General features: G+C 40.5%; 1 long non-coding RNA gene across 2 annotated transcripts in view; it reads left to right on the top strand.

Annotated features, from left to right (window-relative positions):
* Positions 1-18,954, top strand: part of LOC122835243 — a 98,754-nt gene that overhangs the window by 65,509 nt on the left and 14,291 nt on the right. The window lies entirely within an intron of this gene.

Raw genomic sequence — 18,954 nt, forward strand, 5'->3', positions numbered from 1 at the left:
GGTTTCTTCTTGGTTTGTTGTTACTTACTTCAAGCCCTTTTCTCCATTAAGTCTCACTCTACCCGGTCAATCTCTGCTAAGTTGTGTACATCTCCGTTGGGAGACGTCGAAGAATTGATGTTCACAGATGCTTTCTATCCAAATGCTGCTGCTTGGCATATTTTGAAAGGAAAAATGGGCAAAACACTTTATCTGTAAAAGATGCTGCAAAGCATGCTTCACTTCTCCCGCTTCACAGCTGCGCACTACGTTAACTAACAAACACACAAGCGAAAGCTTACAATGTGACAAACTGGGAGCGTAATTTTTAAAATGCGGAGGCTAGGTAGTAATTAAACGAAAAGTTAATCTACAAATAACTGTGCTTACAACACATAAATCTGCACTCTGTCTTTTATGCAAATCTGTAACAATTAGTAAGTGTTGCAGGGATGCTTTGGTGGTTTCTTTTTCTTTTTTTATTCGTGTGGCCTCGCGTATCTTCTTTATTGTTTATTTACAATATCGTAAAATTATTTGATCACCACATCTTAGCAAGCTCGGATCGTAAACCAAAATGAGCAGCAGCTCTCATAACTCGAAATCCTCAGCCCTCCATAAACGTCTTGTAGGTTGCACGGAAAGTGCGGCAGCCATCTATAAACTGATGCCTCAAGAGGCTCCTGTGGTCGAGCTGTTACGTGTTCAAACATAATGTTGTTACTTGGCGCCATGGAAATAAATGGAGGTAAAAATAGCCACGGTAAAAATAACACATTCCTACGCTGTGACAGATTGACATTTGCCTATTCTGCTCGAATGTTGCCGCTGTACTCCTGTGACCGCAAGGAGAAATATTTGAAGGAGGCACATTCCCAGAAAAAGGTCCTTCCTCCCCCCCCACCTCTACCCCACATCTCCAGTGAGCTGAAAAGGATAATTGCTCATCTGAGCTCACAGAAGATGACTCCGTCCGGTTTCCAATGGCAACACACCGGCCCCGTTTTATCATTCTCGAGCGAGGAGTAGGGTTGACCCTCCGCTCCTCAGACCGACTGTGCGCGTGCGCGCGAGTTGAAAGCGCGTCTGTACAGTAGGACTGGTGCGTGAGAAGTGCACGGGGCATGGAGGGTGATTGTAAAAACAGACGGACCTTTTCTGCAGTGGGTGAGTTGTTTCATAGGAGGAAAAGAGTTTGCGGTCACAGCGGCTGAAGGAAAATATTTTGGGGAGGCAAAGAGGATGAGGGGGATGGAGAGGAGGCCTAAACAGAACTGTTTAGATGTTTTGTGAGTCAGACTTTAGCAATGAGGGAGTAACAGAGGCCATGAATGAGAGTGCCTGTTTACGTACTGTTTAACCCTTCAACTTAACTACTTCTGCAGAAGAGTTTGTTCAACTTGAGGTTGAGCCCCGACTGAAAGGATACATTGTGTTAAATCTGGAAACTCTGGTGTGTATTTGCTACAGTTACAACACATTTAGGGTGCTTTCACACCAGCCCCTGCTCAGTCCCATTTAATCAAACTCTAGCTTGTTTGCCCAGATAGAACGTCTGGTTTGCTTGGGGATGTGTGAATGTGCAATCGAACTATGATTGGAGCAAACTCAAACCTGGGCTTCGGTTAGCTGGAAGTGAACCTAACCACCAAATTCGCATAAGCATAAATACTTCTGCGAATGCAAGTGGACCAGAGATCGCTCTGAAAGAAGGAAGCAAACTCTAGTGCGGAGCATTCTGGGTAAATAGCACCAAAACAAACGCAAGAGTCTATCGCTAGAGGGAGAACATAGGTTGTGGTCTTTTACGAAAGACAAAGGAGAAATCTTACAAGCGCTAAAACTTGATGCCTCTGTTTTTTCTTGCATTTTGTGGAGGATGAAGTTGCGCTCGTCTTCTTCGTAGGTTGGCTTTCTTTCAGCAGTTGCCTCTTTGGCAGATTGACAGTTGTGCTATATAGTTCTCCTTTTTCAGTGGATAGACTGGATAGAGATTTGAAAACGTGAAAATTTTAGATGTTGTTTGATAATCTTGCCCAGCTTTGACTTTCCTGTTGTGTTCCTTTGTCTTCATGATAGTGCTTCTTTACTGATGTTCCCTAACAAGTCTACAGAGAATCACTCGATTTATGCCAGTCATCACAAGTATACTCCATTCACTAACATAATTTCTGAAGGCAGCTGCTAGATTTTACTTCAGAGTCTCTGACTAAAGGAGGCAGAATACAAAAATGGGAGAAAGCACAAGTGGTTGAATGCATTTACTTTAAAATCGTTCTGTTATCTTTCATCACAAAAGCCTGTGTGCTACAAACCTCATGGGTTTTCCATCGTTAGCGTGTTTTTCTGTGTTGCCACGCTCACCGGCCAAAAGCTGCAATCTGCATCGACAGACGAATTGGCTTAAGCTTGTCTTTTTATAGAAAGCCTCGAATTAAACAACTCTCCTTTCAGGAAAGGGCAGCTGAGTCAAGAATAGAGCGCTAACCGGTCGCTGACATTTCCCTCAGAGCCAAATGTGTCGAAGGAAGCTGTGGCACTCAGCGTCGCATGCACACAAATTACTTTTCCTGTTTATACAGCTGCTTTATTCGGAGGGGGAAAAAATCCAGATAAATCAGCCTTCTCAGGATGTAAATTAAATGAAGGAAAATACCCCGGCTAAACACTGTACTTGCACCTGGTGGAGCTCAATCAAAGTCCTGTGAGGGCCAAACCTGTGGCACAGATGTCAAGAAGGGATGGGAGGGGTGGCATGTAAAAAAAAAAAAACATAAGAATATGGGACAGAGGAGCTACTTATTAGCTTGGCAGAGTTGCAGTATTGTTTGCTACAGAGAAATAGAAGCTTTTATAACCTGATCGCAAAAGTTTTTTTATTATTATGACACTGCGACAATTCAAGATTAATTTCCGGACAGGGTTAAAAGGTTCAGAAGAAAGTAAGCTAATCTCACTTTAATATTTAGAAGAAGCATCAAGACGTTTAGCGTTCAGTATATTTCAGACTTAATAACTACTAAACATCATCATATTTGATTAAAAAAAATGTAAGTAAAAAATATTTTTTTAAAATGTTAAACATCATTACCAAATACTAATATAATGTCGCAGTAACCTTACTGAGTTATGATGAGGCGGTCTTTGTTTTCACAGCCTCATGTACAGCTGTGAACACACAGCGTGAGTACAACCAGTAAACTGGTGCTGAAACCCGACGTGGATGAGGGTTTCAAATGCGGACTGTGATTTGTTCATGGAGGAACTACATCTGTGTTTGTTGGCGCACTCGGGTCTTTATTTGAATAAAGTACAACGCAGAGCAAACCACTTAAAGAGTCATTTTCTCACAAGGTTCAGTTTGTAGAAAACAGGAATGACTGAGCAGGCGAAGCCCAAGCTGTATGAAGCATATGTCTGTAATTTCAATTCAAAAATGTTTAAAGTTTTAACCAACAACTTCTTCTTCTACTAATGTACTTTATTTTGGAATATCAGGACAATAATTAATCAGAGCATTAATCACCGAATCAGAGCTGCTATGAACACCTGAAAGAGCTGACTGATTGTTCCCTCATCTCCACGCTTGATTACCGACTGTGTGGTGAGGAAGCAGCAGGAGCAAAGTCTGCTGATGAACTGACTGTCACCACCTTAACATTTTACCTGGAGTACAACAGGATTTAGATTTTTGTATTATTATTATTTTACTTTTTGCAGTTTCTTTGTTTACGCAATTCAACAATCATTATGTAATCACGTGTGGCTGTACTGTCATGACCCCTGACAAGACTAATGAGGGTTTTTGTTGAAGCTGTTAACTTCAGTAACATTTCAGCATTACAGAAGCACTTAAAGAGTGCGCAGTTTTACTTCTTAGATGTTTTCATGTGACACAACAGTCACATATTTTGTAATGGTAAAATTTTATAATTGGGCAAATAGTTACACTGTGTTGTCTTATAACCTTCTTAAGAAGATCATTTGTGAGGTCAGACACTGATGTTGGGTGAGAAGGTCCGACTCGCATCTATCAGACAGGACGCCATGCAAGTCAGTCAAATTATTCCACATCAAACTTGGTCCTTAGTTTTGTGTCATGCACAGGAAAGGGGGATCGTTTGTTGTTCCCACAGAGTCAGGAACGTGAACCTGTCCAAATTTTCTTGGTGTGCTGAAGTATTTAGAGTTAAATTCACTTCCATTGCACTGACTTGTAGTTTTGCAGCCGGGGGTCAAAGTATTAACAAGGAAAGGAGAGCAGTGATCACTCTGACTGTGATTGAATCTGATAAGCTGTTTTAAAAGAGAGTAGCACATAAAATCCTCCATTGTTATCCCCAAGAAAACATGCAGTAGTCATCACTTTGCATCGAAATGGGATATTTCCGTTCTAATTACCTCTTTAAAATGCCGTATTGTTTGTCATGTTTATGCTTTAAGCCAGGCAGAGAATCCGAGTCAGGGATTTGATCCTCGCCCATTATGATGAATGGAAGAGATGGTTTGAACTTCCTCCTCCTCTCTCTGATCTGCATCCATGAAGTTTCCTTTCAAACTCCTGTGGGATTTGGGGTCGTAGTTCAGGTACTATTCAAGCTTTTGAGATGCTAATCGGCTGCTCCGAGTTGTAAGAACAGCACCTCGTTGCCACGGCTACGCATCATAACAATCGTCCAAAGGTAGAAAAGCAAGAGCAAAGAGCCTTAAAGCTGCACAGCATCGAAAACCTGGAGGCAATAACTAACCAAACATGCAGCGCCTCCAAAAAAGGATGAACAAAGTTTGCAAACAGAACAAAATCAGAAGTAATGTGAGCTACTTCAACACGTTCCCTCCATGAGTGTCACAGTTCTAGGAATCTGATCAAGATGTTCATTTTCAATAAATTTGGATTAGGCACAATTTGGAATCAACTCCAAAGCCTTAGCAGATACATTTATTATTAGCACTTGAGTTTTAGTTTTTTGTTTATTTTTGTTTATTTTTTTTAAACTTTTTTATTCTATGAAATGTGATGACATTTTGGTTTAATTTCTACAGCGTTAGCAATTCAATTGAACTATTTGTGACTTTTAAGTAAACGCTTACCAATAACTCTGCTGATGATGAAGATCTATCGTCTTATATTTGTAGCTATATTTGAAGAGAAAACTCCCACACCAACATTCAGACTCCACCAATGAGCATAACTGGATTTAAGTTGCTGAACGAAGGCTATTATTTTATTTTTACATATTTTTATTACTTTATGACTTTGAGCTCTGGTCTTTAGTTCAGCCAACTTGAGCTAAAACCCACAAGCAGCAAACCCTGTGAGGGGGAAGAGTTCTTTTCTTTTTTCTTTTTCCTGGTCTTAACACTGGACTCTAAATAAACTTTTGCATTTAGGTGGATGAGCTTCTCAGGGATTCACACTGTGTGACTCACAAGAGTTCAAAACCCAGTAAATCTGGGATAAATTGAAAAGATTAAGAGTTAAAGACTATTGTCTAAGAATGTACTTTGCTCACTCTTCTTTGTTTCTTTACCACACAGGTTGTGTGAGGGACATCTGTCCTCTGTAATCTCAGTAGGACACCCCTGTCTGCGGGAGGAACCGTTGGAATGTGCCCTTGTGGTCAGCAAGTCTGTAAACCAGTTATTTTGGCTAGTTTACTTTTAGAATCAGTGACAAAGGCATCCAAGTGCGCCTCTCACCTCCGCGAGATCCCGGCTTGAGTTGGTCCTGAGAAATTTCCACCTCAGGAGTTATGATTCTGACCCCCGGGGGTCAACCAGTCGGGGACCACCCCTGTCCAAACATATCGTCTCTCACGTTGTCCAAGGACTCCTCATTTTGGTTTTTAACATCTCATTGAGAATGTTTTGTCATTGTGAGGTGACATAAGATGTGAGGAATGTCTATCAGTTCACTGATCTTTCTCGCCGTGGCTCGGTGGACGGCCGATGTTGGAGTGTGTCAGCTGAGTGTAGAAGATGTGTGTTGTGAGAAGAGGGATTTGGGGAGGGTGGATGCCTTACTGCTGTCTTTGATGTTTTAAAGTGCTGAGTTTTTCAGAGGGAAATGGTTTCATTGGTCACTGGAACAATTCTTGGCAGCTCCCTCATAAACACTAAAACACTTTGAAATAGTATTGGCATTAAAGCGCCATGTAAAGTTATCTGCTTAAAAATGCCTCGCTTGCTTTTGTTGCATAGCACGTGAAGGAGTTTTACACGCATAATATAATCTATTAGAGCCGACCGGGCATCATATTTTAAACGATTGCTTTTTCTTTTCTTTTTTTTTTTGTCAATCGGCGCATCAAAGATTTTATTGGCACATTTTTTTGCGACTCAAAATTCTAGCTTCTTTAGTAGCTAGGATGTGCTGATTTATCTTGGTGTGAATGAAACAATGCAAGATGAAGCTTTCTATAAGTGCACAGGAGAATAAGAAACACTGCATAAATTGTTTTTTTTGTTTGTTTTTGTTACTTATCTGAAGCTAAAAAACACTCCCTTATTGCCATGGAGACGAAAAAAGACAGTACAGTATTGCACAAATGAATGAATGTAATTGTTTTCTACAGGGTGGGCCATAAGTTTCCACACATAGGAGAATGTAAAATGTTTATTTCTTTTATATTTCAGATACCCAAAATGATGCGTTTGACAAAAGAGCAAAGAATTGAAATTATACTGATGGCCGGATCGGGAAGCGGTCGCATGGTTACACGAAACTTTAACAGAAAACATGGAACGAGCATCACACACACAAAACTTTTTTGCAAGTTTCAGAAAACGGGAAATGTTGCAGATCAACCAATAAGTGGTCCAAGACGTGCAGCGATTACACAGAGTCCCACAAAAATAAAAATGGTTGTCCAAATTAAAATGTTTATTTTTTCTGTGTATGGAAACTTTTGGCCCATCCTGTACATTCATTAGCTGCACTTTGCTAGTATTTGAACCTCCTTTTGCCTTCAGGATTGCCTTGCTTCTTTGTGGAATAGAATCTCTTATTTCTGAGAGATTTTGCTCCAAACTGAAAATGGCAGCATCCCACAGTTAGAGCAGATTTGTCAGCTGAACGTTGGTGTTAAAGATCTGCTGTTCTGCTACATTTTAAAGGTGACCTGCTGCAGTATCCTGCTGGAAGCAGCCACCAGAAGATGAGATGGAGTTTACACACTTGTGGTTGTGACATTTGAAAAGTTATTGTTTGGAGTTTGCAGTAAAATGATCTGCTGGACAGATTGGTCTTGATTTCAAGACCAGTCAAGGAATCTGCTTGAGAAGCAGCTTAACAGTTCTTTAAAAATAATTTTTATCTTGTCTGTCACTTTGTCATAGCGCTTTGTAGCGCTAAAGTACACCAAAGGCGCTGCCAGGTAAAAAAAAAAAATGTGGAGGTTTTATCCAAAGAAAACAACATTTTTTTTGATGACCAAGATGATCAGAAAAAGTAAAATCACCAAATGTCTTTAGAGCTTTGATGGAAGGAAATGTTTGGCTATTTTTTTTTTCCTGTCTAAAATTTGTGGTCTTGACATAGTTTACATATTTCCCTAAGTTTTAGTTTGTAATTTGTTTCAAGTGTTTTTATATACTCCTTTGCACCCATGTGTTTTTGTTGACTTGCTCTTCAGACAGATTGTTCCGTCCCTGTCATTATTTTACCCTTTCTGACCACTAGACACTTTTTTTTTTCTTTCCATTTAGTGTTGTGGTAAACCACCGCATTGCTCTTCAAAGCCTCCTCCACCCATTTCCCCTTGCATGAAAGTCCGATCTTTTGAACCCCCCACGTTTTAAACCATCTGTCCGAAACAAGAACTCTCGCCCTTTCTCCTTGTTGTTCTTCGCTTCATATAACTTCTGCATTCACTCACTCAGTTCAGTCTCGCTATCTGCTTCCCAGATGTTCTACATTTTCTATCAGCGGGCTCCACAGATAAATGGTTCTTTTAACCACCACTTTCTTCTCCCGTTATTATTTGCTCGTCCTCCCGTTGTTCTCCCCCTTCAGCATTTTCGCAGTCGCACTCTAATCCTCATTGCGTGCAACAAAAAGTGGGACGGTTTCCTTTCTGGTCAAGCCTGCACATGTGGATGGAAGAAGAGGGTCAAAAGTAAAAAAAAAAAAAAAAGGGAGGCGGCAGAACACTGCTGGGACAGATCCATTTTCAAAGCGCTATCTTTTCATTTGTTTTCCTTTTTCATATCATTGCTATTTGGGGTTAGAGGAGTGGGGAGAAAAGAAGAAAGAAGGGAAAGTATACACATAATTTCACATGGAAAGGAATGTCCCAGATGGTCACCACTCATAAAAAGAATCTTTGGGAGACGACTCTTCGGTCTAACTTCAATGAAAGACACCCTCAGCAAACCCCCACCCAACAAAACCGCAGCTGCCAAGGGGAGATTAGTATCTCTGCCTGAGAGAAAAAGCACAGAGCCGTCCAAATGTCACCTTAAGTGAGCATCAAACAGAACTCACCTGTAGCTACAAAACACTTGGTTTTACTTGAAACTCAACTCCTTCCCCAAAGAATTTCCTCGCCGGCATCTTGGCAGGCAGCACAGGCGCTAATATCTGCCTGTGTTGTTCCTCTTGTCCTAAACCGATCCAATTCATTCATTCTCCCCCCGAGGGAGCTTTTAATCCCTTTATCATGAGAAGAGAGCCACAAAATCGCCTCATATAGTTGTCTCCAATCTCGCAAGCACGCCGGGGATGAAAAGGCGCTTTTCGTTTGTCTGCTGGAATCTCTTGTCATTCTTGCAAAAGCAGTCGGGGAGAGCGGAACGACACAAGAAGGAACCGTGGTGTCAGGATGAGAAGGGAAAGGGGAAAGGGTCACTGCTTCAAGAATGATTACGTCAGCGCTTAGCACTTCATTACCTTCTGTCTCATGTTGTTTTATGTGCGCTGCCATGTCTTAGGTGGGCTGTAATGGGATAGCAAATGTCAGGCCACACATACTTCTGGGAAGTTTTTCCTTCCTGTTGCAAAAAGGACAACGGTAGAAAGACCACCCTGATGAAGTTGTTGTAGTAGTGGAAGTTCTTTGGTTTAATTACCAATTTAGGCAAGGTCAGCTCAGAAAAATATCACAAATGGTCTAAGATCAAATGTGAATGTATCTTTCCAAACACGCCGCCGTGTAGATTTACTGTCTAAATAAGCAAGCTTAAAATGACAACATGAAACTCTATAAACTTGTTCACAGCCATGATTGGGAGGTTGGGTTTGTAGACACGATTTATTTGACCACAACTTCTCTTTCAACTGGAAACAGCATAAACAACTAGGAAAAGATGTGTTGAACACGTCAGGTCATATTGATACCTTTTTATTTTTCATGCTAGAGTTTTGATCCAATTGATGACTGACACTGGCACAAAACCATTTCCAAATAAACAAATGGTCTCTTTAAACAAAACTCTTGGTATTGGTGATACATTTTTAGACAAACTGATGGGAGAGAGAAGGCAAATACATCGGCACACCACATAGACAGCCCTGCTCATAAAAGATAATCAGTAAGAAAACGTTAGTCAAATAAATATTTCGCCTTTGCTTTTACCGTTTATTCTGGTCAGAGTACGAAATCAAGTTGTTGCCATAAAATATCCTAACCAGTGTTGCTAACGTACAAATATTCGTGAACGACTTTGATACGCCGCACAAAAGCGGTTCAGTCGCCACTGGTAAACTTGCCATTTCAGGTATTTTTTTTGAGTTAGTTAAAAAGTTAAACATCTGAATACAACAAGTTCACCCTACTAACTTTAAAAGCGTGAAACAAAACGATGGAAAAAAAAATACAAAACACATACAAAGGGCACATTTCACACATTTCACTCCTAAAATAACAGAAAGACGATGAAAGAATGTAAAAGGCTAAAGTCAGGAAACCCATACCAAGCTGCTAACGTCGAGGCATACTCTTCAGCAGACGTTAGTGGTTAATGAATACAATAATCGTCATAATCAACAAAAATAAATGCTTCAAAACAGCATTCTGTATGTATTTAATCCATATATGTCAGTAAATTGAAGAGTTTACTTTACAATAATATACAACGTAGCACAGAAGTACTACAATCTTTTATTATTCTCTTTTTTTTAGGACTTTTATAAAGGTGAACTTATGTATTTGTGCAAATATTTGACTGTGTTAAAGTGCCACTGAAATGAACTGCTGACTTGTATTTCAATTCAGTTTCATAGTTAACTAAGGGTTAAAACAGAAAATAATTAAAGGCTTCCCTGTGCGTTGCAAAAGGTAACCTAAGCAAGTCGAAGAAACTGTTGATCTCTCTGTGGTTGGATTGTTGTGGGCTGGGCTGAGGCTTTCATTTGGCAAATGGAAAACTTTTCAACCCTTTGAACATAATCCACAGTCTTTAACATCCTAGTGTGAATTTACTGCCTGGGTAAACTTTCCAACCAATTAAGGACTTTTGAGTAGTGCCAATGTGCATGCTGTCTGAAGAAAATAAGACGATACGATTAGGATTGCTGGAAGACGATCTGCGGTCTGCAAAATAACTCGGCTCTGTTTAAGATTCACTTTTCTTGAACCTCATGAAGAATCTGTGGAGGGAAACCAAACAAACTGGTGGCAACAGATTCCTTCAGTCTCACGGACCAGTCCACGAGGAACAGCATAAACAACAAAGGATGCATAAAAGAAATTACATAAACTAATTAATAGTTGCGCTGAAAAGTTAAGGTAGTACCATAAGTTACACAGAAAGGCAAAGAGGAACATATTTTTTCTGTTGTGTTTCAGTCCATATTTTTCATCTCTGATTTGACGCTCAGTCAGTAAAGATTACTGAACTCCAGTCTTTCATTTTTCTAGACATACAGACTTTTTGTCTCAGCAGCACAGCTGTAATATTGTTCTGACATAATGTTTGTTAGATTAAGAAAGTTCCTCTACTGCTCGGAAATATTTACAGTCAGCAAAAAGATACGTGTTTTTGCTGTCAAACTAATTTTGAAATAGGTAGCTATCATTCAGATAAATGCAGCACGTGTAATATATAAATGTATGTATTTAGAATGCAAATTAACAATAATAGGGAGAATTGGGCTCAAAAATGGCACTGGACCAGATGGTGGCAAAGAATTAGTTACTTTGTTTCTTGAACATTTAAATGTAATCTTTCGTCATTTCTTCTGTTTTGCAAAGTGCTTCAGACAGAGAAAAAAAAAGTTTGGTAAGCAACTGATTTTAGCAGAATCTTTACACATACAGCTCTTCCGACAATAGTTAGCAGTATGCTAAGCCGGCATGCTAATGCTAGCTTGCTAACACTAGTATTCTGGTAATTTCTGGTTTGAAATGACTTCATCTTGCACCATTTGCCTCTGTCGTTCCAGTTAATTGCGTTCAGACTAAACATAAAGAATATTCTCCTGCTTTGATAACTTATTTTGCTTTGAATATTGATGTAATTGTTAGCATCACAGCTTTCCCCCCCCCCCCCCTACATACCTGAAAATATCCAAGCACAAACCAGTTCACTTACAGAGAGCAGCAGCAACCAATACAGTTTTACTGTCAACATCAAAAACACACAAAAATATTACAGATAAGAAATAACAGATTTTTTTTGTTAGTTCATCGTAATAATATACAATTATTAAGGTTATTTTTTTTTAAGCAAAAAAAAAAAGAGTTTCACAAATTGCAGTCACTGCAATGACTAATACAATTTGATTCAAATCAAATTGTATTAATACTTAAAACCACAGAAAACCACATCATGCATTGATGGCTGAGTTTCACTACCATATAAATTATATATTTACACACATATAGAAATAGGAATAACATTATCTTTTAAATCTTTTTCTAGTTATTATTGACAAAATAAAATTGCAGTCATTTTAATACTTATTATGTTACAAACTGATGTACAGCTCTGTGAAGGACGAACATGAGTCTGATAAATGTTCATCAAAAGCCTAACATGATTTAAAAATCATAAATCCAATTTTTTATTTTTTTTTGCACACCTTTGAAAAGTCAATTTCACGTGGGAATCTCGTGAAGCTCCAACGTCATGTGAAACAGCTACTTCTGGAGTGCATCAAAGCAAGAGGAAGCAGGATAAGGACACACCAACCACGCTCGCATCAATCACCGTTCAGTCACTTTGAGGATGGCCAGTCAGCTGGGATGATGATAAAGCCTTGGGAAGAGTTAAAAGGCAGCAGACTGTGAGAAAGTTTAAAGTCACAACATTGTACTGGTTGGCGCAAGATCGCCACACCCCACACCGCAATATTGTTGAAGACGTGTCAGAGAAAAACTGCAAGACAATACAGCACACTCGCACATGTGACTGTAGGCCAAAACTGGATGGGAGTTTCCCTGGTAAAAATTCTGGGGGCTATTTAAATTCCCATAAAAATCACATAGGCAAAAATGTTTAAGAGGAAACAACTATGAATGGAAAGACGGCTTAACGTCGAAAGGAGGGGCGGGTGGGATTTAATCACAGAAACACTGACCCCACAAAGTAAAAGAAGCAGACACAAGTGGAAACCAGAGGAATGTAGGCCAGCTGGAGGATACATCCATCCATCCATGCGGCCCTTTCTGCTGCGTTTCTACTTAAAGTTTTGGGAGAATTGTATTCGGGTGGGGGAGGGGGAGGAGGAGGGGGTCGGTAAAATAAAATATCTCTCAGACAAAAGCCAAATTGAAGGCTGCATTAAACCAGCAGCAAACTAAACCAGTGAAACTGAGTCCTGGAGCAGCCAGGCCGCACATCTCTGAGCGTCAGCCAAGAATGACTTTGCTCTCCAACTTTGGCCTCAGCCTTTAGCAAAGACAGAGTTCTCATGCAGGCTTTTAATTGCTTGAGTGGCCGACGAACGGGACAGCTCGGCTTTGGCTTCTTATGGGCTTCCTTGTGGTTTCAGGTTTTTTAGGGGGTGGTGGGGGGTTTGCCTCTGCACAGCCTTGACTGTGTCCCCACCAAACTCGACCTAAACCCACATCCCCTTATTTAGAAGTCAGAGCAGTAAGATATGTCGACGATCACACAGATAATACCTCAGTTTTACATGCTTGTGTGCAGCCTGCAGCAAAAAGAAACGAGGTCAAGGAAGTTCTTATGGGTAGCTTAGTGTTTAGCACTGTCCTCACTGATTTACTATAAAATATTTGCATGCATTTAAGTCAGTTCCTCCACCTGGTACCCCAAAGGGCCTAACATTCCTGTCCAAGCACTGATCTCTCAAGGAAGCCCTCGTTGGCATTTGGAACGACGTGGTATTTTGTTTTTTTTTGTTAAGTGTTTAGCTAAAAATCCTTCGGATTAAAATTTTGACCTAAGGGTAAAAAAAAAAACACGCCTAAGCATCTGGGATTTACTGCGCTGACAGGCAGCAGTGGTCTTCTACGTATTTCTGTCATGTTTGGGTGATAAAGAAGGGTGTACATGACTGCTAATTGTTTAACTTCCATTGCTTGACAGGTTAGGCATGCCTGAAATGTGCATATATCAGTGTAGGACATTGTCTCCACTAGCCTTGAGGTATGAATAGACTAGTCTACTTCATTGATGCCTCCAAGTGGCACAGGCCGGCCTGTCACTCGACAAGACCCGGGCTCCGACAGATCTCTGCCTATCATGAACAACCGGTGGGTTTGGACTGGAGGCCCTTCACTGAAAACAATTTTGCTTCGAAACCCCTTTAAGCCTGATTCAAGACAGGAAAAAACTTCCCATTAGTCCTGCTTATTTTCTCTTCTTGGACCACACACACAAGCGCACACACACACGCACGCACACGCACACACACACACACACAAATGTATAAGTAAGGGAGCGTTGCCTAGTTTTCCCTCAATCCCTGGAGATTCAACCAGACTTTAAGCAACTAACCGACTTAACGTTAAAGGAAGAGAGAAAAGCTCAACAATTTGGGAGGACAGTTTTTGTTCCCCCCCCCTCTTGTGGGTATGAGTTTTGTTTCCGTCCATTAAATCTGAGGTTTCTGGAACCAGCCAGCTTTTCTTAGCATGGCAACATAAAAATAAAGGGAGCAAGTCAATCCGGACCAGACCAACTTTACAATAAAGAAGTCAATAAATAATGTCAGACATCACCTGAGGTCTTGAGAACCATGATTCAGTTTTTGTTATGGTAAACACCAACATCCCTAAAGTTGTACACACATTTATAAGGGCGGCTAACAATATTTGATGGTGAGGGATTACAAGATAAGGATGATGATGTGTATATTTTACAAGTATATAAATAATCTAGTTACCAGTCAGAAACTTCATTTTTTGAAGCAGCACTGGGAGGAGTTTGATTTTTTTTAAAAGCAGATTTTCTCATATTACACTGTTGCAACATTGTGACAGTTTTAACAAATATGTAAAAGACATCTAAAAGTTGCATACCCCAACGTGATGTTTAAGATTAATGCTTAGCTGAGAATACGTACGGAGAAACATATTTCAAGGTCCTTAAACTCCAAAACCATGTCATCTTTGATTAAAATTATTACTAAAAACGCGTCAATTTTAACTTTCGTTCTTACTTAAAGCTGCAGCATGTGCACAAGCGTGATTGACAGCGCTAAGACCCCTCTGCCTTTCTCTGGTTGTTTCTAATTAGCTCTGGCAGAACTGGGAGAAGGCAGAGGAGCTCCGTCTTTTCACAGGTTTTCCGTCTCGTACCAAACTGTCACAACAGAGCGACAATTTGAACAAATATGTTTTTGATCAATTTTATTTTTTTAGAAAAGCTACAAATTTCAGCTTCAAAGATCACATACACCCCATTTTTAATGCTCTACTTGTGTAACAAATTTTACAGGGGGGAACTGGCATCAGTGGGTCAAAACTTTCACATAAATCAGTTATTGGAAACCGGCCACGGATCCTTATACCTGCGCGACGCATCTCTGCGTTTCATTGGCATGGAAGTAAAACAATGTCTTCTCCTGTTTCAGCTTTGCGAGGAAGAATGAGCTCCAGCCACAGTGGGCTTAAAGCTGTAATCAGAGCCCTGAGCCATCCTCCGTGCTCTGGGACTCTGGAGTGGTTTTGAGACTCGGCCAGACATTCCTGAAGAGATCGCCGCCCAGACACCCAGCAGCAGCCAGTCAGCAACAAATTCCAGAATAGCAGTGCCGCCGCTAAAAATAGTCATCTGGACAGGAGAGGGCTGGAGAGCCGGGGCGAGCGGAGGCGTCCACAGGATGGAGGTCGAGTGATAGAGGGAGTGGGAAGCTGGGCAGGAAAGGGGGCGGTTTAACTCCATCCCACATCCAGTCACAATGTTATCACAGCGGCACAGAGGAGAGGAGAAGGAGAAGGAGTCCTGCAGGCTTGACAGTTAAATAATAATAATAAAAAAAAGTCTGCGTGAGTCAGAAAGAATAAAAGCACATAAAACCGAGATAAAATAGCGCGTGTGTACGTGAAAGCCGTGTAACGCGCGGAAAGAAAGGGGCCTCTCAGACTGTTTTTCCTAAAGCGATGCGTCAGCTCTAACAGACTGAACGCATGCTTTTACTGTATCAGGACTGCCTTCGTGGCCGCCGTTTGTTTTTCTCTGCAATGGAAGAGCATCTCCGCTTGCAATAGACGCTCTAAAACCTCACCGTGAGACATCCTGCCAGCAGCGGCGCTCAGACACGAAAAGGACAGCGCAGGTCTTGCCAAATCCTTCACAACTTTCTTTTCCAATTTTTTTCCCCTTCGTTTGCATCCATGACGAGAGAAAATGACTTGTAAACTGATTTAGAGTGCATGTAAGTTCCAAATCCCTCTGAGTGTGTTGTCTTTTTTTTTCTTTTCTTTTCATAAAGTAATCGACCAGAGAGAGAGAGAGAGAGAGAGAGAGAGAGATGCCTCTTTTGAAGTCACTCCTTCAGGCCAAAAGCAAAAGAATAGGTTATATCCTTCGACATTACGCGGACTTCCATGTCTGGAGGGCATGGAGAAAGGGTCACACCAAAACAGGGGGACAGACTATTTGGCGGATCGGGGCCGAGTAACTGAGCATGCTCGGCCCTCGCCTCCAGGGACAAACGTGCTCACCTTCTGGAGACGGGAGGAAGGAGAGCGAGGGAGGGAAATAGTTCAGAGGGTCTAGCAGCTGGACTTTATTTAAGGGTCAAAAAGTGTAGCAGAAATTGTTCCGAAGGCATTAAAAATCCCTTTGAAACCAAGATCATATCAGTATCAAGGGTGCAGCAGCTGAAATTTCAAAATAGGCTTCATATATATTCTTCCTTTTCATGGCACTTCATACCATTTACCTTTTGTAATGAAGGTTAATTACTGTAAGCATCAAAGCGTTTGCATAATTGCTTTGCAGTTGTTCATCTCCCGCTCGATGTGCATCATCAACTCTTCTTTGGTAACTTGAATTGTCACCCAAATCAAAAGAAATGATTTGTGAACGATTCTCGAAGAAGTTTGTGTCGTGTCCAGGTCCCAGCAAACCTTTACACAACGTTTCTCTGTGTTTGCTTTGAAGACTCATTGGTTCTTGAGGCAGGTTTGGCTCATGTCTGCTCTGCTCGGGCTGCGGATGCTTTCCCCACTCATCAAAACCAAAGTCTTGAAAAACTCACAGACCTTCCAGACCGCTGCTCCCCTCCCGCCCCTCCCGCACAAATGTGGATCAAATTAACCCGGCAGCGGCAATGTTCTCCCTCGACAATCAGTTGACTCTCCAAACTCCTAAAAACAGACACTCTTGTTTCTTCCCGGAGCCAGACGTTCATGTTGTCTGCTGCTGTTTGTTTGAGTCTGTCCATTTTCTAATTACCACTAAATTGCATTTCTCCGGAGAACAGAAAATACTCATACAGTATGTTTGTTTTGGTTTCAGGTAATTACCAGCAGGTGGGATAAATACAATTTAAAAGAAAAAAAGAAAAATCGACCTACTTTTAGAGACAGTATCACGATTTTCACATTTCTTGCCCATAGAGTCCAGTTTTCCAAATGGGAGTCAAGTCAAGTTTATTTGTGTTGCACATTTCAGCAACAAGGCAGTTCAAGCTGCTTATATATGACGTTTGCGTGATGCACAGAAACATCATATGGTCATCAATTATGAAAGAAGCAATAGACATTACATTTAGTCAAGTGCCAGCATCAAAATAATCGATAAGCTTCATTTTCATCAATGTTCCAGTTACTGCGAATCAAAGCCGACTCTGAAGACGTGAGTTTTAAGTCCTGATTTAAATGAACTCTGTGTTTCAGCTGTTTTGCAGTTTTCTGGAAGTTTGTTCCAGATGTGTGGTGAATATAAGCAGAACGCTGCTTCTCCATGTTTGGTTCTGGGGTTGCAGAACCAGAACCAGTCATGGGGGAGTCATTGTACGAACCAAAGCTTGATAGATTGTTGAATGGGAATTGGTTGAATAAATATAAAATAAAATATCTGCTGTGCAAATAGACACATATAATTGATACACAAACCTAAATTAAACTTATTTTTTATTTGTCATAATCCGCTGCCAAGTGTTCCAAACACGGTAAATGGCTTTAAGTGACATATTACAATTCTGCACGCAACAGTAATGTGCTAAACATGTTTGGAAAGCCTGAGAAACGACTGATCCAAACCCTCTTCATGTAGATTACAGAACGTTCTTCTACTCTAAGTATCAACAAATAAGGGATCGCTTAAGATTTGTACGACTAGAACTGCATGCATCACTCAAATGCAACTAATGTGATTTTCTACACAGCGACCGACTCAGCTGACCTTTATGGAAGCAGTAGCAAAAAATATGGGACCTCAATGAAAGTAATACAACTCTGCATGCACTTTTTGATGCAGTTTGGCAAATAGATAACATTTTGCTAACGCCACATGATCTAAACAGAAAACGTTTGGTCAGATTCACTGCCAGAAAAAAAAAAAATCCTTATACTCTGTAAGCTGGTTTCAGGTTTATGTGTGTTAGACTCTGTTGGATAAATTTATACACCACAGAAACAGTGCAGTTATGAAAGGGCGTGATACATTCTGCACATATGTTTAAAAAATATAAATTTTTCATCCCCCGTTTTCACTTGTTCACAATGTAATTAACTCTTTTTTTTCAATTAGAATTAAATTGCAGTTCCAATAATTAAAAAAACTATATTCTTACTATCTTTATGTCTTAACTGGTGAAAGACCGGGAGAAATGCATTGTAAAATACAAACATTGGATTAATGAGTAAACAGAACATTGTAAGAATGTGGAAAATAATTTCTGTAACATGTTTTTAAGATAAGCAAAAGATACTGTCTTGCTAGCATGTTTTGATCCCCTCGCCTTCCCTGCTTGACTTGTTTTGATTCGTGTTTCCTCTGTATAAATCGGTTACAACTGGAATTCACTGTAAATTGATGCTGACCACAACCACTGAACAATTTCACTTCCACCTTTCAAGGCCACATTGACTGACTTGTAAATACTTAAATAAAGCAGAATGTGGGTGGAGTATCACTTTAACATCCATCAAGTTAATTTCACTTTAACTACGTTGGCTAAAGCTGCGTGGAAAAACTGACTATTTCAGCCCCAAAACCAGACCTGTTTTCATTGGTTGGTCCTTTTTGGACAAGCTGGCAGTCTGCTTTTCAACAAACCCAGACATTCAAATAAATTTTTAAAATGCATCAAACCGACATGCGCTCGCATGGAAACCCTTTTGGCCCTAGAATTCAAATTTTACACTTTGAGTCAAGGATGAAACGAGGACACCACTGTGGACCTCCTCTAAGTTTTAGTGAGCTTCTGGGTCACTTGCTCTTAATATAGAAAGGAAACCAGGGCATCTGTTTAACTAGGACTTACCCGTATGTGGTCAAACGTCTGGGTCTGTTTAACACACATCCACCACTGGATAAAACCAAATATTCATTCCTAAATAACAGGTTTCATAGAACTCGGCCTCGTATCCAGAATAATCAGTTTCGAGATAGCCT

The sequence above is a fragment of the Gambusia affinis genome, linkage group LG08 (assembly GCF_019740435.1).
Source record: "Gambusia affinis linkage group LG08, SWU_Gaff_1.0, whole genome shotgun sequence".
NCBI lineage: Eukaryota > Metazoa > Chordata > Actinopteri > Cyprinodontiformes > Poeciliidae > Gambusia > Gambusia affinis.